A 17,519-nucleotide genomic window follows, 5' to 3' on the forward strand; every position below is an offset into this window, starting at 1 on the left:
TAAAATTAATGATAAAATTAATGAGCAATTATCAAAATTTGTATATAATTACTCTACTTATTATTGTTTTTTCATTGAACTCTATCAAATTTATCAGTTTTGATTTTAAATTTTGATTTTATTTGATCGTTTTTTAATAAAAAAAACTTCAAAAACCTTTACCCATATTTTGCCGTTAGCGTGACCGTAATAAAACTTTGTACCATGTTAAAATCATAAATATGCTCATTTATTATTTGCATAAAAAACCTGTTATAGTAATAATAATTACCTTTGGAAATGTTGCTCTTGTCACATGATCAATTGGTCAAGAACTCAAGATCACAACTCGCATTTATTTTTTCTTTGTAATCTCGAACCATCTTTCGCTGCGTGTGTCGACCATATAGAAGGCACACATTTTCCATTAAACAACTTGTTTTATCTCTGTATTAAAATGGATTCACCAAGGATTTAGAACTAGCTTTTTAATATTAAAACTCCACTACTTTGGGAGATTCTCTATCCATTGGCTGCAAAGTTTAGTACTCATCAATGGCTATAGATAAGCTGCATTGTTTTATCTGGAACACACGTCAATTTCTTTTTCTCACTTTTCTGCCACTATTGAGAACTTTATCCTCTCTTTGAAAAGGTGCTGCGCACTTGGTATCTACATAAGGCAAGTAGGCAATATGCTAGTAGTTTTATCCAAAGGCAAAAGTGTCCTCCAATAGAGACATGCAAAGGTTGAGAAAGTAGAAAACATTGATCACAAAATGACAACCCAAGTCTTAATTAAGTTGACTGGCCAATTGGTCCATTCACAAAATTAGTGGGAAAAAAAAAGGATTTAAAAAGCACTTGTAAGGTCTAATAAGGTGGGTTTTATCGAGATTCAAACTTAGGATATTCATTCTGACACTTTATTAAGTGATCGATTTTATCAAGAGTTTGTAATATTGAAAAGAGCCCAAATTATATATTAAATGCAAACTCTAACACTAAGAAAATGAAATACTTTCTTGTGCAAAATCAATTTCCCAGCTGTAACTTCTTAGGGTCACTTCTCTTCCATATATACCAAAAACAAGTAGTGGGAATTACTATTAAAGTTCCAATTAATGTAAATCTGACTCATGTTCTTTTTTTATGATAGTGATGTCCACGTAAATGTATACATCTGTTTGTTCTTAGTAACTTACTCCAAAACCAATGTTAATTAATGATAGACACATAGAAATCAGAAGCACCCTTGATCCTCAAGGAATAAAAGATAATGCTTTAGGAAAAGAACAAAATTTCTCTTGATGTCCTTGCTTATCTGCTAATCAGGACTCCTTTCTTTGGTTTAGACGTCTAGGGCAGAGATGCTGAGTGAGATAACCTAGAAACTTAATTTTTAAGGTAAAGTACACCAACATCTTTAAGTTTTAATTATAATTTTATATGAGTTTATTAATTTCTGAAATATACAGTCCGCTCAAAAAGAATATCCTTTGTTGGATACATAAGTTCAGTTATTATCAAACTGTTAATGTTTCTATTAATTTGATGATGTGGTAATATTAAAAAAATAATTTTACTATTTATTAATTTTAAAAATTATTAAATTATAATTTTTGTTTAAAAAAAATCTACTTACCTCCTTCCGTCAGCTGGCCACCTCGAGATTGGATCTAGTCAAAGAGCACCGAATTCAGCATGAGATTGGTGCTCCCTAATCGTGGTGCTCCTTAAGGAGCATCAATCTAGGGGAGCACTAGATTAGCACTCCCCAGACCTGAGGAGATTCGGTCGGATCTGATATTCCACGATCATATTTGATTACAAAGTGGTTGATTGGGATAAAAGAGCATTGTCAGCCAATTTGAAAGAAATGAAAAAAAGAAAAAAAGAAGAAAGACATTTTAAACATTTCATGTTTAATTAACGTGATTTATATATTTAAGATGGAATGTTTATTTTAAAAATTAATAAACTCATATATAATTATAATCAAAAGTTGAGAAAGTGAATATATTTTCCTCTAATTTCTATGGAAGGCAAGTGATTTTTCCACTTACAGTCATGCCCTCATGAGCTCTTTTAGTTATGTATCAGTGAACTTGGTCACCCCCTGCTCCTATCCTTCTATCATTTTCGTGTTGTTGAATTGACAAATCAACTCCTTGTTACAATGGTAGTGAAAATGCTACATTGGAAGATCATCTTCAAATTTGCTTAGTTTAATATATTAATGAAGACAATAACAGCCAACCAATAAATAAGTGGTAAGGGTTGTTGGCTTGGTGAGATTAGGATGCACACAATATATAAATATCGTGGCCGGTAGCACATTGAGTTATGATATAATATTCAAGAATAATTTGTAATAATCTCTTGAGAGAGCACAAGTTATGTATAGGCTTAGAGATTTTTTAATATTTGGGAAATATTTTATTTTAATGACAAAGAAAAATATATCTAACCTATAAAAGTACTACAAGTTTTTTTTTTCCTTTTAAAGTGATCCGTGGAATAATTTTTTTTAAAATCTCATGATAGGTAAGCAATAATTAATTTTTTAAGATTCTTCTTCGGTATTTATTCATTTGGTATGAATTATAATAACGTGATAATAATGTGTAAACGTTTTATAATTATTTTCATGTAATTGTGTTTGTAAATTAGTAGTCGAATTGAGATGAAAAATTTTAGATGTTGCTAAGAAGAAGCTTGAAGTAAATACCAGGCAAAGAATCCATTTCTAACCTCAAAAGCACACACAAGACTCAAAGCAAAGGTATGAAATGCAAAGTAGCTAGGTAGCACGTACATAGACAAAGCAAGTTTTAGGGCAAAAATGCCTGAAAAAAAGAATCAATCATTCCTTTCGTCCGGGCATGTGATTAAGCAATGCATTTCAAGCAAGTGCTCCAAATCCAAAAAAAGTGCCACTTATTTTCTCAATGGGGGCATGCAAATGGACAATAGACAGCACCCATGTTACCCATTCCTGGCGCAGGATCCCCTGCTTTTAACTCACTATTTCTGTGTCTGGCAATGTGATTTAACAGCACTCAGGTGATTCAAAGTCATGCATTATCTTTCCCTTTTTTGGATTCACCAACATCGTATTTGTTTGATTTGGGGCTGGATATTCCTCATTGGCCAAATGCTTGATACTGTATAAACTGCTTTGATTGTAGTGATATTCGTCTATCAAGATAAAGCCAGGTTCCAGGAAGAAAAGCCAACAAAATGAATAGTAGAAAGCCAAAATTAACCTTGGCAAATCGCTTCAAAATCACATCATCGACAAAAAAAACAAAGCCACTTGCTTTGCAAATCTGTGAGCCAATCTGCCCGTGCTGTGCAAATTCATAATCCCGAAATGGGATTCTGCCACTTTTGATTCCTGAAATTGGAATATGACGGGGCTTGGGTGTAGAACATGATTATTCCTTAAATCAAAAGCATGTTTTGGTGATGGATTAACCTGGTTCCGAAGCTGGGTTTGACATCATATCAAAGCCAGGGTTTTGCTACAAGTTGCAATTTCCACCACCAGTTTAGCATCTACACATACCTTAACCTATCTTGAATATCCATTGATGATGCTTGTTTTAGCTATTGTGCTCATCAAAATGGCATTTATGTCCGAAAGTGATGACCGGAGGGTTGGTAGTTCACATGTTCAAGTCAATATCAGCATGAATTCTAGCACCCGTACTCTATTGAACCTAAACTACTACGCTTAAACCCAACAACCCAATAGTCCAATGACCCAATGCTTGAACCCAACAACCAACGCCCAAGCCAAACCCATCTTTGTTGAAAACAATTACAAATCGACATTGAAGTCTGCTCGTTTTTGTGTTGATCTTAGGTTCAAGTTCCTGAAGATTAGATGAGGATGAACTCTTTTTTGGGTAATCGGATTAGCATAGGATTAGATTTGTGCAATCCGATCCTTATACCTTTTTTTTTCCTTATCTCAATTTTTCTCTTTATTTTCTGCATTTTCCTTTTTCTGTATTTTTAATTTTCACATTTTTCTTTATATTTTTTGTATTTTAAAGTTTTCTATATATTTTTTGTACACTTAACACAAATGGGATTCTATAACTGCCCATTTTTACACATTTTTTAAAATTAAAAATTGTGTAAAGACTTAGATACCATTTTGGCCAGAACTATCAAACCAAAAAAATGTTCCTCACCCTTTGAATGAAGCTTCACAATTTTAAGAGAACTAAAAAAAATAATACTCCTCCAACAAAGCTCAACAATTTTAATCGAATAAATAAAAAAAAGAAAGCCCCTTTAATGAGGTTCCACAATTTTAAAAGAATAAAAAGCTGATCCAATAAGACTCTACAACTTTAAAAGAATTGAAAAGTTCATTCAACAACGTGACTCCACAATTTTTTTTTTTAATGTTAAAAGTTTTTGCAGGGCCCAGTTATCATGTGTTTATTTTATTAATAATAAAAAATAAAGTACAACAAGGAAGGGACCAATACCTGACTTTTAAAATTACATGATTGTCATGACGTGCGGGTTCGGGAACCCGTCCGTCAGACGCGGGCGAAAATTAAAATCTGTTAGGAGTCGTCACCAATCTTTTTTATCTATGTGTGATTGGTCACCTATTAACCCGATTCTTAATCGACGAAGTCCTAAATTAATTTTAGGTCCGTCGAAAGAACGAGAACTGGTCCACGTTTTTTAGAGATGGGTTCGGGAGTGCGGTTACGCACGGAGAAGGGTTAGCACCTCCTTGACGCCTGTTCTACGAACGGTACCATTTAATCTTAAGTTATCTTAATATAGCATTTTCTTAGTTTAATCCCTATTTTATTAAATTTTTATTGAATTGTCAGACTAAGTTTTTCACTTGGTTTTACGTATGCATGTGATGCAAGCGTAGAATGATGTCGTGACTTGTTTATTTTAAATGATGGAGTCGGTAATCTTTTATTGAAAAATTATTCGAAGACCATCCCAACGCTTTGGTGAAGTCTCGAAATTTTTCTCACATAGAGATATCCCCGGAGGAACTCGTCTCTACAAGCTCCTCGGGGAAATCCCATCCTCGGGATTCTCGCGCCATTTGCAAAATAAGAGTGGCATGCAATAACAGTATAAAAATGATGATATCTACATACATGCGTTTATTGATTTTAGGTGTTTAAAAAAATTTGGATTATTTATTATTTATTTTTATTTTTATATTTTATTTTTTGGTTTCTTATTTAAATCCGTATTTGTTATTGACCAATTTTTTTACTTGATTACTACTTATCTAATTAATTAATTTTTAAACGATTGGATTAACTTTATTTAGTAATATTTATTAATTCGAACGTAATAAAATTTTCTTACATATATTATTTTTAACAATGACTATTTGACTTAATGGGTTTTGAAATCTAGAGTTCAGATTTATCCCGACGCTTCGGTGAAAATCCGTCTCGAATTTCGTACCCGAAAAACATCCACCCGAAAGAGGTAACTCTTTGCCCCCTTTTAGGTGGTAATACTCAAATATTTATTCCAATTATATTATTTGTTGTTATTATTTATTTATTTTTCATTTATTATTATTTTTTGATTTTTTTAATATTAAATATAGGTATTCATATTAAATATTTCTTTCCTAAAAAATAAATGCATTTTAATTAAAATGGGCTAGACCCAACACTAACTAAACAAGTCCAAGCAAAAAAGGCTATACCTCATTGGGCTGCAATTGGCCCAATTTGGTGGCCCGCAGGAGCCCAAATCCACTACGCCAGGCCTGCTTCTGGAAGCCCACGAGGCAGGACTCAAAACGCACCGTTTGGTGCCTGCAAAGCTACTCAAAACGACGCCGTTTGGCCTGGACCTTCCAACTTCTGCTTGCCCCTTTGAAACAACGTCGTTTTGCTCTCCTTCATCTGGGTATAAAAACCCCTTTTTCAGCTTTTTTTATTCACTTTCCCATTTCTTTTTCTCTCTCTAGCCGATCTCTCCCTCTGCCTTCTCTCTAAAACTTTCCCTCTCCCCGCCGGCGTCGGCGTCTTCCCCTCTCTTCTCGCCGACCTCTCTCTCTCTTCTCTCTACTTGCCGGTCGATCTCTCTCTTCTCTCTTCCGAACGACAGATCGGGCACTCCCTTCCTTCGATCGGCGGTGACCCAAACGGGCCTGAGTTTTCCCTTGCTGGTGGCCGACGCTGCACAGATCCACCCTCCCTTCACCGCTCACCGATCTCTCTCCCTCAAGCGAACCGAATCCCCTGTTCAAACCCCGATGCGATTTTTTTCCTTTTTGATTTTTTTTGATTTTTTCTTTGTGTGGCTAGGTAGTTGCTGGTAGATCTAGGATTTTTTTTGTTTTCTTCTCCCCCCTTTTTTGCAGGTTGCAGGTGGTTTTAAGGAGCCGGGTTGTCCAAAAATTTGGACAACCCAGTGATGGGGTTCTGGCACCCCCTGGAGTTGGTGGCCAGAACCCCCATCACGCATAGTGGGTGGGGGAAGGGATGGCTGGGCGTACGCCCAGCCATCCCCTTTTTTTTTAGTTTATTTTATTATAATTTAAAATTATTTATTTATTAATTATTATTATTATATATATATATTTAAGTGTCTACAATGATCAAGAAAAGATATAAGTCCTATAATAGGAACTACTACTTTTGCCGTAATTTTTGGAGCAGGGGATAAATGGTTTACTTGTATACAAAGATTTATGGGAATTTTGGAAAAAAGAACATTACAAGTGAAGATAACAATAATAAAAATGAAGAGTACTATTCCTTTACAATTATTTAAATCGAACATATCCTAATTCAGTTTTGTCTAATCTCAATATATCTTGTAATTTTCCAAACGGCACTGTAAAAACTTGAAGACTCTGATATTCGTGGCCAAGGTTCTCTAATAAATTCGCCGCTTGATTACCTTCTCGAAAAATATGAGACAACCTGTAAGAGAAATAATTAAGTAGTTTTTGAATATTAGCCAATAAGTACCTGTTATCATGTGATCCTCGATATTTCCCTGTAAGCATTTGTATCACCACCAGGGCATCCATTTCAATCCATAAACACGAAATGCCATAGTCACGACACAAAATCAGTCCTCTGTATAATCCTAATAATTCTGCTTGAATGGAATTTTTTACTCCTAATTTCTCATAAAATCCAAATACTAATGAACCTATGTGGTCTCGCAGAATCCCTCCACTTGCCACATTCTGAAAGTTACAATTCGAGCTACCATCAACATTCAGCTTAAACTCACATAATACAGGTTTTTGCCAATATAGTATTTGTGGTGGCGCTAATCGGGCCTTCTGGAAAGACAATCCCCATAAGGAAGCAATTTGTAGATCTCCCCTCCATTGCCATTGTTGAAATTGCTTCCCATGAAACAGCTGGTGAATGAGTTTCATAATTTGTCATACCACTCTATTAGAGTACATACCTAGGTTTCTATGTTTTGCATCATTCCTTTCCACCCAAAAAAACCAAAATATGTATACGGGTATTAAAGTACGAATGTGGCCCTATAATATAGTCACCGGAGTATGCCCATGTCCATATAATTTGAGAAACATTTTTAATATAGTCACCAAAATATGAATACAGGTATTAAAGTACGAATATGGCCCTATAATATAGTCACCGGAGTATGCCCATGTCCATATAATTTGAGAAACATTTATAATATAGTCACCGAAGTATGCCCATGTCCATATAATTTGAGAAACATTCTGTGAGTTAATAATATAGCTTTGAAATAATTTTGCAAAATAATTCCAAACCTGTTGAGCAACTGGATTATCCCACATGACATGCATAAGTGATTCCTCTGAGTTGCAGCATTGGCATTTAGAGGCCAAGGTGAATCCCTTCGTTTTCAATATCATCTCCAAAGGAATCCACGAATTTAATAACCTCTATAAGAAAAAGGAAGTGGTAAGGGGAATATTTTTATGCCAAATAAACCTGAAAATTGGATTTACCAATTGTCGTTGACGAATTAAGTCCCAAGCTGTCTTTGTCGAAAATTTGCCTTTTGAAGTTGGTACCCAATATGTGGTATCCTCAATAGTTATATCAATTGGAATTTTCAAAATTTCAGATACAATTTCTCCTGGCAATATCATATTCAGCTTCTCCATATCCCATTCTCCATTATTAAAGAAATAGCAGACTTGTGTCATGGAATAGGTAAAGCCAGGAAAAGTACATACTAAGGGATCATTCCCCATCCAACAGTCATGCCAAAAGAATAGCTTCCCTCGTCCAATCTTCCATCTTATGTATTGCTCAGTGTGTGGGCAGCAAGCTACCATCTATTTTCAAGTTTGAGAGTCATGAAGTTTTGGCTGAATGTATCGCAGAATTCTACCAATGCAATATTTGGCGTGCATAAACCGTGTCCATAGGCTAGAGCAAGTCTGGAATCGCCACCACAACTTCATACTAAAGGCCTTAAATATCGATTTATTATCTCAAGTGCATGGTGTTATTACAAGTTTTTTCCTCACTTCTCTCTCATTTTTTTTATGCTTCCATAATTCACGTTTAAATCAACTTTCGCCAAAAAGCCAGATTCTTGTAGAATGCACCGCATCGATCTGTAACGTAAGTGACGTTATTCATGTTCTTTTCACTCAATGAGAGGGAAAAAGAGTGGCACACAAGCTTTGTTGTCTTAGGAGAATAGGGTAATCTTACTCTCTTTATCATCTTGCTCCAAGATATACAAACAATGAGTAGATGATAATTTTAGAAAATAAGTCGAGGGGTTTGTGTTTTGTGAAGTTTTAGTGTACTTTTGACACCTATTAATTATATCAAATACAGATTTTTTTATCAGAGTGCCTAACCAATTTATTTGATTGATCATTGCCTAGACAACAATTATCAATTTTTGGTATCACATGATAAGATTGATGAAATTTTAAAAAATTTTCTGTTTTTGGAGTCAATACTTGAATGGTCTAGATTATGAAAGTGTTCAGAAAGTTGATTTGACGTGTTTATTTGTACGTGCTCATTTCAAATAATAACTACAAAATCTTTTGAAACCATTTTCATTATTTTTGTGAAAAGAAAACATCTTTTTTTTTTCTTCAAAAATCACAATATAAAACATAATCTCCAATTTGACAATATTTGTGCACATAACATTCCCATTCAAAGCTAGTCATGAAGTTCATACTTACAAGATCTATGCATGTCAATTTCAAAGATTAAATGCTCGAAAAGAAAGAACAAAGATTGCCCCTCTAGACACCATATTTGTTTGAGGTTTAGGTTTATAAAACTATATATCCAGGACCAGCTTTCCAGTTATTGAAACCAAAGCAAATAACCATATGTAATTAATACCAGCTTATGTTTTTCTCTATCAACAAAAACCATACATTCATACAGTTGACTAATATAACTTTATTTACAAACTCTTTTGAAGGTATCAAATTGAAATCCAATACAATATAATTTATATTTCCTGTGATTTTTTTTCCAACGTCGTTATGGGCACCATCCTAGTGAATTATAATAGAACAATGATAATGTGACAACTTTTATGATTATTTTCATGTAATTGAGTTTGGAATGAAAATGAAAATTTTTAAATTTTGTCAAAAAGAAGTTTGATGTAAATGCTAGAAGTATAATCCATTTCTAACATCAAAAGCACACACATGAGAATTAAAGCAATAGATATGAAATGCAAAGTAGGAATAGCATGTATGTCACGGTTCTCATATCGAAAAGAGATGAAATGAATCTTGAGTTTATAAATAAGAATTTTCCTCCATTTAATAGGTACATTTTTTAATTGAAATTATGGGTTCGTAAAAAATGATTTAACTTACCCAATTCTTCATTGATCCGAAACACTCCACAAGAGATATTATAAATTCAAATAAGTTCGCATTAAGGTGAGTCTCTCTTTTTTACAAGTAAAAGAGTCAATGCAATGAAAGCATAGCACAATTGAATGGAGGAAATGTCACAAATCTACGTAAAAAAGATATGAAATAGATCTCAAATTTATAAATAAGAATCTTGTTTTATTTAATAAGTATTTGATATTTGATGCGAAAAAAGAATTAATCGTTCCTTTCATCCGTGAATGTGATTAGGCAATGGCATTTCAAGCAAATGCTCGAAATAAAAAAAAAAAGGGCCACTTCTTACTCAGTGGGGGCAAGCAAAATGGACAACAGATGCCACCCATGTTACCCCATAGCTGCCGCAGGATCCCCGTTTTGAACTCACTATTTCTGTGTCTAACAATGTGATTTAACAAGCACTCAGATGATTCAAAGTCAAGCATTATCTTTCTCCTTTTTGGCTTCACCAACATCATATTTGTTTGATTGGGGGCTGGATATTCCTCATTGGCCAAATGCTTGATATATACTTTATAAACTGCTTTGATTGTAGTGATATTGGTCTATAAAGATAAAGCTTGGTTCCAGGAAGGAAAGCCAACAAAATGAATAGTGAGAAAGCCAAAATTAACCTTGGCAAAGTCCCCTTTAAATCACATCATCAACCAAAAAAACAAAGTCAATTGCTTTGCATTCAACAAGGGCTTTGCAAATCTGTGCGCCAATCTGCCTGTGGCGTGCAAATTCATAATCCCGAAATGGGATTCTGCCACTTTTGATTCCTGAAATTGGAATATGACGAGGCTTGGCTGTAGAACATGATTATTCCTTCAAACAGAAGCATGTTTTGGTGATGGATTTATCTGGTTCCAAAGCTGGGTTTGACACCATATCAAAGCAAGGTTTTTGCTACAAAGTTGCAATTTCCATCACCATTTTAGCATCCACACATAGCTTAACGTATCCTGGATATCCATGGCTGATGCTTGTTTCAGCTATTGTGCTCATGAAAATGGAGTTTTACAGGTTCTGGTCAAAATCAGCATGAGTTCCAACACCTGTACTCTACTGACCCCAAGTACTACCCTTAAACCCAATAGCCCAATACTCTTACCGCCCCAATGTTTCAACCCAACAAACAAAATGCAAAACCAAACCCATCCTCTTAATCCTTCTATTTTCTCCCATCAATCACAAACTACCCTGATTATCCCAAATCAAGGACACTATTAACTCAATGTGAGTTAAGTTCATTGTTTATTTGTCAAATTTTTCAACAAAAGAGTATCATTCTATTTACGGGTAAAATTCAAAATGTCTCCTTAAAACATGTCAAAAGGATACTTGGATCTTTCTTATTTCAAAATAATATTTTTGATCTCTTAACTGGTAACATTATTGGTTAACAGTATAAATATTTTAGGACATAAATACTCTCTTAAAAAAATCTACTAGTGTTTCTTTTCAAAACTTAATAAAATTTACTTTGATGTTTAATAAAATTCAATATTTGACAAAAAAAATTTAAAGCTTGATAAAATTTTAAAATGGAATTTGTGATGCGGTAATTTGTCTTACTTTTATACTTAATAAAATTCAATATTTTATATAGAAGTAAAAACATAAAACTTTTGATATATAATAATCAAGTCAAAATCTTTTTACGTCACCTAAACCCTAATCTCAAAGAATAAATTTGGGTAAAAATTTTTCAACAAAATTAGTAATCATAAGTAAAAAATTAATCTCTTAACCTGACACTAGTAAATTTGAAATATTCATAACTGAACAAAAAATGTAATTTTAATTAGAGGTACTGATATGAGCTAGCTTGGCCCAGCTTAGCCCAAACCCTTGTGGGTTGAGAAAATATGGGTTGGGCCAAGCCAACTCATTTTTTATATGGGTCTTCAAAATCCAATCCAACCTATCTTTTGCCAGCCCATAGGTCAAGTTGGGCCAACCCATTTTATTTTTTTAAAAAAATCATTTTTACAATTTTACTTAACAAACTCCTAATCAATAATTTTTTTATGTTGGAAATTCTTGCAAGGCCCAGCTACCTTGTTAAAATTTTATTAATTAAAAATAAAGATACAATAGGGAGGGAGACATAGACCGAACCTCCAAAATTACATAAGTTTGAGAAGAATTTAAATAAATACCTAAAGTGGAATGTTTCATTTTACGTGCATAATTATGAATGCAACCATAAAATTGAAATACTTCACTGTTACAAGATTCTAAATAATTAACAAAATAAAAATAACAAATAGAAATTAGGAGTACTACTCCTTTATATTTATTTAAAATGAACATAAGGTAAATTTGTTTTGTCTAATCTAAGAATTCCTCTAAGCTCACCTTCGGCTGTTGAAAATACCTGTAGGTTCTGGTATGTCTACCCTTGATTGGAGAGATAATCTATAGCCTGATTCCTTTCTTTGTGAATGTGTGTAATCCAAAAAGAGATACAGCTTAAGCATTTTCGGATGGAGGCCAACAAATATCAAATTTGAGAGGAACCTTTTTATGTCCTTCTTGTATCATTTGTACAACTACTTTTGTATTCATTTCTATCTAAATTCTAGATACATTGTATTCAATACATAAAAGCAAACCTCGATATAATGCCATTAACTCTGTCTGTAATGAATTATAAGGTTCAGAATTTTCAGAAAAGCCAAAAATCATAGTACTTGTATGGTCCCGAAGAATTCCTCCACCAGCAGCATTCTGAAAGGTATCTTTGGAGCTACCATCGACGTTCAACTTAAACTCACCTATCAATCGTCGATACTAGTAAATAATTTTTGGCAGATCCTGGCTCTTCCATTCAAACCGAAAACCCCACTGTGTAGCAATATCAAGATTTCCTCGCCATTAACATTGATGTAACAAATTACCTTGAAAAAGCTGCCCTAACATTTTCAGAACCCTCCAAATAACTCTATCAAGATACATTCCGAGGCCCCTATGCATTGCATCATTTCTTTCAACCCAAAGAAACCAAGAAATCACCAAAGGCAATAATACTCGAATATGACCAGGTTTAGTATAATCCCCAAAATAATACCAAGATTGAATAATTTGCACAACATTTCTGGGTTAGTAACATAGATTTGAAAGAATTTTGCAAAATAATTCCAAACCTGTTGTGCAACTGGATCTTCCCATAGTACATGCATAACCGTCTCCTCTGACCTGTAACATAGACATTTTGATGCTAACTGAAAGCCTTTTGATTTCATCCGTAACTCCACAAGAATCCAATTATGCACCACGCGCCATAAAAAAAAAAGAATCAGTAAGTGGGATGCTCGAATGCCAAATAAACTTACCCAATGGGTGAATAGGTTGTCTTTGGCAAAGTAATGCCCATGCACTCTTGGTATTAAATTCTCCATTTGATGTGAGGGCCCAATATGCCGAATCCTCCTGGGTACAATTGACAGAAACCTTCAAGATCTAATTAATAATAATAGTTGGTAATACAGCTTTAAGTTTATCCACATCCCATTCATTTTCATGAAAGAAATAATTCACTTTAATCATTGAATGAGAAAAAGCAGGAAAAGAATTTACCAATGGCTCATCACCCAACCAAGCATCATGCCAAAAAAGCAATTCTCCCTTACCAATCCGCCACCTTATTTGCTACCCGGATTTGTCTCTCCCACTGATCATTCTCTTCCATGTAGGGGAGTCATGTGGTTTAGTAATGATTGTGTGAGGATTTTTGCCAGTACAATATTTAGTTCTTATATACTGTGTCCACAAGTTACTACAAGCCTGAAATTGCCACCAAAGCTTTGCAGAGAAAGCCTCAAAAACATCATTCAAGCTTCGAATATCCAGACCACCTTCGGAACCAGGAAAAGTAAGTTTAGCCCAAGATGCCCAATGAATCTTTTTGCTATCCGTGGATCCTCCCCATAAGAAACTATTAAAAAGTCTCTCTATTTTTTCAATAACACTCACCGGAGGGTTTAGTACCTGCAAAAGATATATGGGCAAAGAAGAAAGCACATTACGTAATATAGTGATACGACCGTTAGGAGAGAATTTTATTTTCCCAACCTGTGATGCATTCCTGGATTTTAGTGATGAGTGAATCAAATAACATGACCTTTTTAGGACCTTTATAGAGAGGTGCACCCAAATAAATAATTGGCAGAGTTTTATGTACAAAACTCGTGGTTTGAGAGATAATGTGCCATCTTGAACAAGCCATATTACGAGCTATAATAAAACAACTCTTCTGAGGATTAACTTTTTATCCCAAAATCTGCTCATATTTCTGTAAAAACTCAAGAATTTTTCCCAATGTTGATTTGCTTCCATTAGTGAATATCATAATATCATCTTTGAAGATTAAGTGAGTAATATTTATGGAAGGACCAAAATAGAAATGCAACGAGCCATACTGAAAGAATAAATAATTAATACCTCTAGATAAATACTCAGCTACTAGTATAAATAAAAAGGGTGAGATTAAATCACTTTGTCTTAACCCTCTTTTCGATTTGAAGTAACCAGCCGAATGCCCATTAATTAGGATAGAAAACCAACAATTTGAGATGCATCGCCGAATCATGTCAACCCAATGTGAATTAAAGCCAAATGCCTCCAAGATTAAATACAAGAAGTCCCAATTCAACCTGTCATGTGCCTTCATCATATCAAGCTTCAATATCACATTACCTCCTCGAGCTTTATAATCAATCTTACCAACTAGTTTATGGGTTAACAAAATATTATCACTTATCAATCTGCCACTCACAAAACCATTTTGGTTATCCGAGATTAAGGAAGGTAAAACTTTAGTTAACCGATTTGCCAACAGTTTTGTAATTATTTATTCAATACTGTACATAACTGATTGGGCGAAAATCACCCCATGAATCTGCATTCAGTTTCTTAGATAAAAGGACTAAAGTTGCAGAAGTTACCCCCCTCGTAACTTAGCTCCATTGAAGAAATCCTTTACTCCTGCCAAAAGATCATCTGCAATTATAGGCCAACATTGCTGATAAAAATAGGATGAAAAGCCATCTGGTCCCGCTACACTGTCCTTGTCAATATCAAATACTGTTGCCCTCAATTCTGTCATGGTGGGTTCTGCACACAAGTTATGATTGTCATGTTCATAAATTAAATGAGGGATAAAATTAGCATTAAACCTGGTAAGATTTGTAGCTTCCGCCTTCAAGAGATGGGCAAAAAAATTTATTGCTGAAGATTCAATCTGTGTTGGCTCCTCAATAATATCCCCTTCGCTGTTTTTTATTTTAAAAATCGAGTTTTTACACTTTTTTTTTTGCACTCTCATGTGAAAAATCTTGTTTTTCTTTTTCCCTCAACTAGCCACCTTACTCCGGATTTTTGTTACCAGAACATTCCTTCCACACTCAGTTGATAGTTAAGTCATACATATGTTAATTGCAGTTGGGAGCGGTTAATCTCGGATGGGTCCTGTTGGAATATTTGCTCCTTATCCTCGGCATAAATTTCGGTAGCTTGGAGGTTGTTGAAAATGTCCCCAAAAACTTCTTTATTCCAGCCTTTCAAGCTCTGTTTTAATCTTTACTGTTTGAGCCTAAAGGCCATCAAACCCGTCCCCTGCACTGGTTGTGTCCAACTGCTGTGTACAAAATCAAAAAAATTGTGATGTTTTACCCAAGCATGAATAAACCGAAATGAAGAAGTCTTTTTTTAAAGAAGAATCCGAACAGGAAATCAGTAATGGACAATGATATGATCCATCACGATTTAAGTGTTGAATCCATGTACTGGAGAAATGAGAGGCCCATTGCATGTTAAAAACTACCCAATCTAAGTATTGGAACATATGGCCATTGGTCCAAGTATATTTATTTCCTTCAAACCCTATATTTGACAAGCCACAGTCAAGTAAAGTGAATGCAAAATCTTCCATGGAACTTGCATTTGGATCAGCACCAAGAAGTCTTTCATCTCTGCATAGTATCACATTAAAATCTCCTTTTGCCAACCATGGTTCTTGCGTCCCTACAACTATATTTCTCAAGCAATCTCACAAATCCTTTCTTTCAAGCCGAGTACATTTAGCATAGATAAAGGATGTTTGAAAAGCATAAGGCATCCATGGGAGAACGTGCAAACATTGAGCATGATCTAGCTTAACAGTAAAAGATACCTCATGGGTCCAGAAGATCCAAATTTTTAAGAGCAATGTTGATCGCCCCCCTCAAAACCCAGTTTTCTCCTAAAGAATGCAAGCTTAGAAACATCAACCATAGGTTCTAAAATGACCAGGATCTTAATATGATGCATTAACTTTAATTTTTTTATTCTTCTTTGGATAATTCTATTAGCTATACCTCTAAAGTTCCATATCAGTGCCTTGATCATGGACACGTTCTGGTGGTGAATTGCATGGAGATGGAATCTTCATTGGCTCCATCTGTCTCGTCCTTCTTCGAAGAGTTGTCATCAGTAGGGTTATAGGATACCTTACTATCAGATATCTTCCTTTTGGAAATTGTGGGATGAACTTCAATTGGTTGGCTTCTAGACTGCATTATAGAAGGCACAGAAGCAGGTTCCCGGTTAACCCCATGTGCATGCAATGTGCTGGTTATATCTTGATGCCTACTTTTTGGTTGACTCCTGCCTCTATGTAGAAACTGCCTTTCCATGATTAATTGCTTTTCCAACTCATTCTCATCACAACTCTCTACATTATTTTCTACCTCATCCTTGTACACTCGAGAACGTGGCACTTCCTTGGTAATGTTATAAACATTTTTCTCTTGCCGAGACTTATACTAGTCTTGTATCATGTTTGGCAAGGGATTACCCAATGCCATTATTTGCTCTTTCCCTGCCTCCTAAAGGGTACTTCCATGCAGGAGATAATTATCACCGACCACTTTTGATTCAATTGACTGAGCCAGTACTGTTCCTTTTTTTTTTCTTTTTGTGTTTTCTAGTTGTGACGTTTTGAGCATTCTCTATTGCCCATTTGATGTAATCGTGGTTACCAGTGTTTTGAATGCTATCCGAGGGTTCTTCATCCACCTCAAAACTATTCACCATCATTCTTTTTGTTGATCGCCAGTTATGATCCTCTCTAGTCCTCTCTTTCTCCTTACTTTCCATAGTTTTGTTGGCTTGCATACCACTGGAACTTCCTTCTTTAACTTGTTTCAGATTCTCAGTGGTTACACGCTCGTTTGTTGCATAAATTTTTTTGGGTTATAGGGTACTGTTCACGTGTTATGTTCGGCCCTGTTCTACGTGTTGCACCAGCTCCCCATCCTCACACATTCTTATCCTTTCAAATCTGTTTGACAATATCACCGGTTGACTCCTAGGGTCATCTTCCATGATTTCCTGACCTGTAGCATCATTAACTCCGTTTTTCCCAAATTTTCCCACCAACTACCATTTCATGCTCTATTTTTGTCGATTCACCAGCATCGGTTCTTTTTTTTTTTCTCCTTTATGTCTGATCTATTCCATCTGCCCTCTGCATCTTTATGTCAACATCTTTCAGAGGCTTTCCCAGAGGCTTGCCTTGCTTTTCTAGCCAATTCCCTATCACCAAACAATTTAAAACAGCGTGCTTGACATGACAACAATGGGTGCAATAACTTTGTAACTTTGAAAATTTCAC

The sequence above is a fragment of the Theobroma cacao genome, chromosome 3 (genome assembly GCF_000208745.1).
Source record: "Theobroma cacao cultivar B97-61/B2 chromosome 3, Criollo_cocoa_genome_V2, whole genome shotgun sequence".
NCBI classification, from domain to species: domain Eukaryota; kingdom Viridiplantae; phylum Streptophyta; class Magnoliopsida; order Malvales; family Malvaceae; genus Theobroma; species Theobroma cacao.